Source organism: Lepeophtheirus salmonis, chromosome 10, assembly GCF_016086655.4.
Source record: "Lepeophtheirus salmonis chromosome 10, UVic_Lsal_1.4, whole genome shotgun sequence".
Lineage (NCBI taxonomy): Eukaryota > Metazoa > Arthropoda > Copepoda > Siphonostomatoida > Caligidae > Lepeophtheirus > Lepeophtheirus salmonis.
The window spans coordinates 7,473,344-7,481,850 of NC_052140.2; positions in this window are offsets into that span (position 1 = coordinate 7,473,344).

Sequence of the window (8,507 nt, forward strand, 5' to 3'; positions counted from 1 at the left end):
ATTCAAGATTAAAATTAGTAATCGTTTCGTTCATATAGTGAACACTACTCAAGGTTTGGCAACCTTTTGGTGAGTAAGGGACAAACAACTATGTAGTGTCATGACAGTGGGCCAAACTGCTATCACTGCAGAGTCAGGTTGGAAAACTATGTTATTGAGTATATGATTGAATTTCTGGGTGTTTAAAGAAAGCAAAGATTCAATATAATTTTATTTACAGAATATTTTTTAATACTGAAATTATAATTTAAAAGAAAAATCTATATTTTACTATATAAAAAAAGCCAAGTACGAAAAATGTTAATTATTGAATGAGAGCACTTGTTTCTGCTAATTTTATGATATTTTTTTATGAAATATTTAGTGAAATATTTCTCGATGACAGGAGCAAAACATCATCCTGATGGTTGTCACACAATTTCATTCTCAAATTACTTTTAGTGTACTTCATTTTGGAAAAAAGTTATTGAATAGCATATGTGCATCCATATCATCAGTTTTTACTTATTCATAATATTTTTATGTTTTCCAGTTGGTAATATATATTTCTTGTAGAAGTCACAAGTAGTGGATTCGAAATGAAGTTTTGATTTCAAAGATTCGTTAAATTGCTAGTCAACTATTTCCAACTAATATTCTTCTGGCTCTTGCTCCACATCGGCTTCGTAGGGAGTACCAATTAATGGAAATATAATTTTATTTTTACAGAAGTCAACAAAACGAGAAAATAACTCTTTTCACTAATCATGAATCGAGCTCACAAAGATTTATTTTATTTTATCACTCTTGATATTTTGGAGACTTGGGAAATGAGAGTAGTATACAATATTCTCGACAATAAGAAGTAGTATCCAGTGGACCGGATTGTCTTCCGGAAACCTTATGCCAAGGTCTGAAGAAACCCGTTCCAACAAAAAATTGGCAAAAAAACGAAATAAATCCAACTTCATAGTTATCAATTCAAAATTTTTTTAACTAAAAGTTTCCTCTATGTTTTAGCTAACTTTTTGCATAAAAAAGTGTGCAAAATTCTGCCGCCGTTTAACCCATTTTTCTCCCATTTGAAGCTAAAAAAAAACAGTCACAATTTCGGGTTTCTGGGAATAATCACAAACAATTTGTAAATTTGTATAAATAGGAAAAGGTGCACCTTGTCATATAGTTTTTTTAAGCTTTAAAAAATTGCAAATATCTTGAAAACCAAGAATTTTATAGATGTTACGAAAATCCAGGTAAAAAATATTTCTTCTTCTTTTCCAAGAATAATTTGAAAAAAAAGAAAGATATTCATTGTTCTTTTCTTAGCGTGATTTAATTATTTCCCCCTCTCTTCTAGCTTCTTCTATTCCATCTTTATCTCTTGTGTGTTTAAAACAATATTAATATTATAAATTATTTCACTAAATAACTTTTGCAAATATAAAGTTAATTCTAAAATGTCTTCACAATGAAATATCCCTTATTACAATTCATATAACTAAAATATTTTTCAAAAATTTCATTCATGTTATGACAAAAAAATAAACTTGGATAATATTCAAAAAACGGGTTCGCACATTTGGCATGGAGCCCCTTATTGGCTGCTAGTGACTCCCAAAGTTGAAGTTTTCTCTCACAAGCAGTAATTTGACCAAACATCTCAAATAAAATCTTATCCTTTCCTTGAAATTCAAGATTCAATGTGTTCATGTGGGTCGTGATGTCCACTAAAAAAAGCTAATTTACCAACCTGCTGTGAAAGTGATAAATCTTTTGGTCCTTACGTGCAAAAAACATGGATATCTCTTCTCTCAATTTCTCCAGCATTTTCCCCGAGTAAAGCCATCGAACATTTATTAAATATGTAGGTCACTCTACTCTGCTTCGTTTTGTTTTAAAAAATTCTTGAAACTGGCGGTGATTTAGTCCTATCGGCAATGTATAATTCACTACTTTTACGACCCCAGCCATGATGTCTTTTAAATTCGAGGATTTTGCAGACAACGTTTCTTGATGAATAATGCATTGAAGTTTAATTATTTCTTTTTCAATACCTACATGATTTTGGAGAAATTTAACTAAGCCTTTTTTCTCTACAAACATTACTAGTACTCCATCTGTGATTACTCCATAAAGCTTTGTTAAATACAGATTCATTTTGTTAATCCATTCCATGATGTTTCGTAAAATATCTGCTCAAGTGCTAGTATATTTCATAAGAATATATTGAATGGTGTTACACCTCTCACAAAAACTGCTTGCTGACAAGGATCCTTTAAATCAGTTGATTAACAAAAAACAATGGGAAAATACTCCGAATTATTCAAAATACCACCTAAACCTTTTCTGACGTTTCCCGCCATATCTTCAATTCGCCTTGTCATTGTTCTTGCCGATAAACTCATTGCAGAAAATAATTTCTTTTTTTTTGACAAACTACCTCTGCTACATTTTAAATAATTATTTAAAAAAACTCTCCATCTGTAAAAGGGATCATCCTTGAGAAATTTTGGGATTTTAATTTATTTTGATACCTTGTAGCTAGCACGAGTGTTTAGGTCACTTTCTTTGTTTGTTTTTTAAAGTTAAAAAGGAAGATTTGCTTTGTTAAATTATTTCTCAGCCGTATTATCTGAACTCTCCTGGTACAAAGGAAAGTCATTTCTGATGGCTTTGGACTGTCATTTTGGATGAGTATCCCTAAACTTAGAGGATGTTCCATGATAAGATGGTGGGCCTGCCAAAATTCACTCGCGGACTGATATTGCCCATGGGCCAGGGTTCCTGACCTCTGACCTAGAGAGACGTGGGTATCATATTTAATATACAAGCATTTCAATTAATATTTTTGGTCTACGATTGTGTCTGAACTTGCTCAAGCAGGTTCAGACATGAATGAACAACCCTAGAGAGAAATCGAGTAACTTCCTTGAATATATATGACAAAGATTTTGCTAAACTATCCATCTAATTCTACCTGTTATTGTGAAAGAATATCCATGAAAAAATTATCCAATGAATAAATAAGATATTATCTTGTGTCCACATCGTACTCCAATTCAGAGCGTCATGATTTCGAATTGCAACAAGATGAAGAATATATTTGATCATCTCAATCAAGTTCTTTGTATTTTGATGCGTATTCTGAAGTTTTATCATGGTGGTATCCTTTCGGTGGTTAGTTTTGTGGAATAGCATTATTAGTATATGTATTCATTGACAATTAATTGGTATATTTAATATTTCAAGAAATGATGGATGCAATAAAGTGACTACATTCCCCCCTTCTAGGAATCATAAATCAACCGACTGATTAGGAGGGTCAAGGTATGTTGGGAAGGATAACACAATCCGGCACATACAAATAGGAAATAGAGTGGGTTCAGCCCGTTTTAGGTAAGAAAACATTTTGATGGAAGTCTCAGGTCCATCATTATATGTATGTAATACATATTTTACAGATAGAAATATCAAAAATAAAAGGGTATCCTTCTCGATATTCACTGTCGTTTAAGTGGGGTCCTGGATAACCTGGATCCCTACAAATAAATCCAAAGGCGGGGGAGAAGGAAATAAACAACGACATTGGCAAGAACTTCTACGATGTCGATCCTCAATTCTAATATAAGTCTAACAAGGACTAACTCTGAAACAAATCATTAGGGTTACTCTACGTTTTTTATTTTATCCACACGAATTTTCAATCAGGTATCGAATAGAAAGTTGAATATTCGAGAGTTGAATGATAATGACATCTGCCAAGGAAAATGAAATTCATTCTTCAGATTACCAATACCTAAAAAACTGGCCAGCGAAAAAATACAAACGATTTACATCACTATATATTCGATCTTAGGGGTATATGTGACAGGGGTTGACGCTTTTAATTGGGGGTTTTGTGGCTTTAGGAGGAGCTAACTAGCCCGTCAATTTACTTTTCATGCTTGTTGTAACAAAAACATTAAATGTTTTACTTTGACTTATACCGAGTGGTCATTAAAATCTGAAAACTTTGAATCTTCAATTTCAACAAGAAATAATTTATTCCTTAACATATAATTTCAACAAAAAGATATATGTCTGAGCTCTCTTACTTATTTATCTAGCTCTGCATAGTGGCAATGATAGATTCCAGACTGCGGGAGAAATCCTGGCATCCGCTGCGGACGTATTCTTCTGTCATGGCGTCCCATTTCTGGATCACAGTGGTTGTGAGGGCCTCAGTGTTTGGATGTCAAAGGCCTTCTTCCTGACATGCACCCAAATGATGTAGTCGTGGGGGGGGGGATTGGCACCAGTGGTATAGAGGGGTAAAAAGTGTCTAAAAAGCGTTCAAAATAACTCCAAAGGTTCATTCAAAAGAGTCATCTCAAACTTTATATTTCTTTATTTTTTACTAAAATAACATTTTTGAACTTTGTCCACACCATTATAATGTCTAATGTACTCGGTGATAAAAAAGTATTTTAACATTTCACTATCCGATTTTTTTTAAATCCTAATTAATTTTGATTAAATTAAGCAAAGTTTAGTATTTGCACAAATTTATTTGCCATTTGTAAACATCCTTGTTCATTTTTATGATCTCCGTTGGCCTTAATAATCACCTTCAGGTGTGGGTGGAAATTTATACAAATCTAGTTGATTTTATCTCTCCTTTGTTGATAGATAAATTCAGATCTTCAATATTACTATTGCAAAATTGACGGGTTGGGACTTTGCTTGACCGACTATTTTACAAATTTATGACTGAAAAGATATCGAATGTATTTATATTGGAGTCAAAACAAGAAACATTTCCGTGATGTTTTACATAATTCAATAGACACTGACGAGTTCGACACGGAGTTTCTAGCACCTAAATAAGAGCAAGGGCTCTCTAAATATGTCAAGGACTTCACCCCCCTTTTGCTTTTACATAATTGTACTCGTTAAGGATTACATGGACTTCTTCTTGTCAAGTTCAACTATAGACATTTCTGGATTTTTTTAAAACGTTTTTTGTGGGTTTAAGATCAAGTTTAACAATCTCTTTTGAACAAAGACGATCCTAAATGCCTTTTCTCCTCTTCTAAGCCTGTATAGATATTGTAAATGCTAAAGAGGGGGACCCCTACCAGTTCGATGATGTAGGGAGTGTTCTTGTCAGCGTTGATCAAAGTAGAAACATGAAACCTTTTTATCTCCATCTTCTTCTTTTTTTTAGTTCAATTTTTGTTTTTTATACAACAATGGTATAGAAGATCTTTAAATCCTCCAAAAATGCAATTGGATTAGTGCTTAAATACTTTTGAAACACCTGCTTATTTGTAGTTCATGGTATAATAACTAAAATAATTAAGATCAAATTGGTGCTTACCTGGGTCGGTGATTTTGTTATTCAGATATCTGATGGGATCTTTTCTTTAAGGCAAAAACGTTGTTGTATCAAAAAAAATTAGTAAAGTTTTGTGCATCATGGCTACAGCTGCTCCACACATAGGGAAGATTGAATTTACGAGTCGACCAGAAAATTCAGTACGAGCTAATTCACCAAAAAAAAAAATCATATCATGATCGATGTTGACACGTCGAAAAGCTTCTGCTCCGTTGCTGCAGAGTTGGGGACCAGCAAATTGACGGTGATAGCCTACGTGCTCACTCAGCTCATTGTCATGTCTGAGACAGGTACCTGAAGTGGCTGAGTAAACACTGCTAACTCATTGGGAAGGAAATATAGCCCCTGTAGGAGTCCAGATCCTAATCCAATGAATTATTTTGTCTATGGCTAACTTATATCAAAACAAATCGAATTTGTCATGCATTAAAGGACTCTGATTGCTTCCATTAAGAAGACAATTAGAAACATTCTAAGAAAATACATCGTCAGCGCCTGCTCCTCCTTCCAGTCCCAGATACAGGTCATAATTCATGCTGGAGAAGGTTACATCAAATATACTCTTTTTCAACACGACAAGTAAAGGCAATTTTTAAGTAAATACCCTAGAAAATGCACAGATGTGATCTTAACACCTTGTATGTAAAAGTATACATCAATGTTTCATCCTTTCAAAAACCAATAATTCAATATCTTTACCTTATACTCTATTGGTCAAATAAATGCACGCAAGTACAATTAAAAAAAACTTTAAGGTATTTGTATAATGAAGTACTAAATTACATTTTCTTAATTTTATTATATTATTTCTTCAATATGTACGTATTGACAAGGAGTCAATAACTTTACTTTGCTCGGTACTTCACTCATTTAACCATGATTAATGGGCAGAAGACTAAAAATTATTTCATCTTTCTTTTTCCGATATCTTATTTAAAAAAATAAAAGTTACCCCATTGGCCATTTGCCTTATATAAATCAATTATTTAAAGGAATGTAAGTGATTACATATTAACAGCATTTGTTACCCTCCGTTACCTTACAATATGGCTTAAATATCCAGGCCTCCATGTGCTCCTACTCCAGCCCTAGCCTCAACCTCAGGACTTAATAGTTTTTCCTGTCTCGGTGATGAAAGTCTGCAGCACCTATCATCATAAAGTGTGGTGATCCATAGATACGGCCTTCAACGTCAAGGGCTGCCAATCTATTAGCTGTTATTATACATATAGTATTTAAATATATTACAAATCGGGTTTGAGTGGTACTTTCTTGATTAGTAAATAACACGTGTTTCTTAATTTACTACTCCAAGACTTGGTCCCCCACTCTCGATGGACCACAAAAATAGAAACTTTGGGCTAAAAAGATTATTTTAATGCTTCTTAGATATAAGTTATCAGGAACATTCCATCTCAATTACAAGACAAAAAAAAAAAAATGGACAAGCAAACAAAGGTAAATAAAGGACATAATAGATTTTCATCAATAAACCTCAACAAATACTCAGATTTTTGCTACCTGTCCCTACGTGACTTTCTATATATTTCAATTTCCAGGGAGTTTATACGAGTATTTAAGTACTTAGAAGGATTGTTAACAAAATATTAAGAAATATGGCTTGCTTGATTCTAAGCAAATAACTATTAGCATATTTAACTAACTAAGAATTCCATGACAATAAATTAATATTCAATTAATCTGAACAAAATTGTTCTTTATGAAGAGTGAATGTATAATGACGAGAAATATTGAATAGAATAGGTATACAATTAGCATTAAGTTATATATTTATAAATTATTATAAATAACTACCAAGGTTAATGGAAATGCTAGGTCATAACGCTTTTCCGATTGATGTTTGACTTCCACCACGCTTTTTAATAGTGGTGTCGAAGAGTAATCATATAATTTATAGTATTATATACTTTTAATATACTGTTGTTACACTCTATGACATCAAAACGTGTCTGTCTTGCCCAACAGTTGGTACCACACATCAAATTAAAAATTCTAGCAAGCAGCATTTACAATATGATGATCTAACCTTACCATGTTGACTTTCGGTTTTTTTTTTAATGACCATTATACACAAGATTTACATCACTGATTACAATAATAGTGGGGCTGTATTTTATATATATATGTATCTTTATTAATTTAACAAATATAATAAAATATAAATATTGATTGTACTATTCAGGGGCGTTCCTCGCTTTCATCGTTGAGGGAAGAGGTGATTAGCCCCAAAAAATATCAACAACCTAGTATAATTAATTATATACATAAGTAATTTATATAAGACGGGCTAAAAAGCCTTGGGCTTGAAAATGAAACACGTTTTTGCAGTTCAAAATTGAATTTATTCATTAATATAGCCTCCAGCTATAGCAACACAATCATTCTGGTGCCGCTTTAAGACTCCAATTCCACTTTTATAATACACTTGATTTTTAATAACCAGCGATTAATAGCAAAATGTATTACGGCCAAGCATTTTTTTAGGTCTGCAAACCACCAGTAGTCACTGGGAACTAAATCTGGAGAGTAAAATGGATGCAGAAGCAATTTGAAGTGAAAATCATGTAGTTAGCCTCTGTTGTTTTTTTTTACTACTTACAAACATATGACTTTTATGTAATAATGTAATTTTCCACCACAGTCGCATATATAAACAAATGAAACGAATGAAATAATTTTATCATCTATACATAACTAGCTAAGGATTACCCGGCGTTGTTCGGACTAAGGAGGAAGGATTTCAATTTCTTTTGAGTTTATACGAGTATTTAAGAACATGAACATGACATATGAAGGCGTTATTTCACTTACACAAAAATTAGTAATATTTTATCGTCAGCTGTTAATATTAATGTTTCTTTTTCACTCATTACTGTTTTAAACATTGATTGGTTGAATTCGAATTGCCACTTGTTAATCTGCAAAACAATTCCACACCATTTTTGAATAATCATTTCCATAGTGAGGAAGAATAGATTGACCATCACATGATTTCGGTTTTTTTCTTTTCAAAAGACAGGTTGGGGAATACATTAAATGTAACATAAAGGACTTTTGGGAAGGAATTTCACGAAGACAAAAATTATTTCATACAATAGATATAAACCTTTTCGTACATGGATGTTAGTAA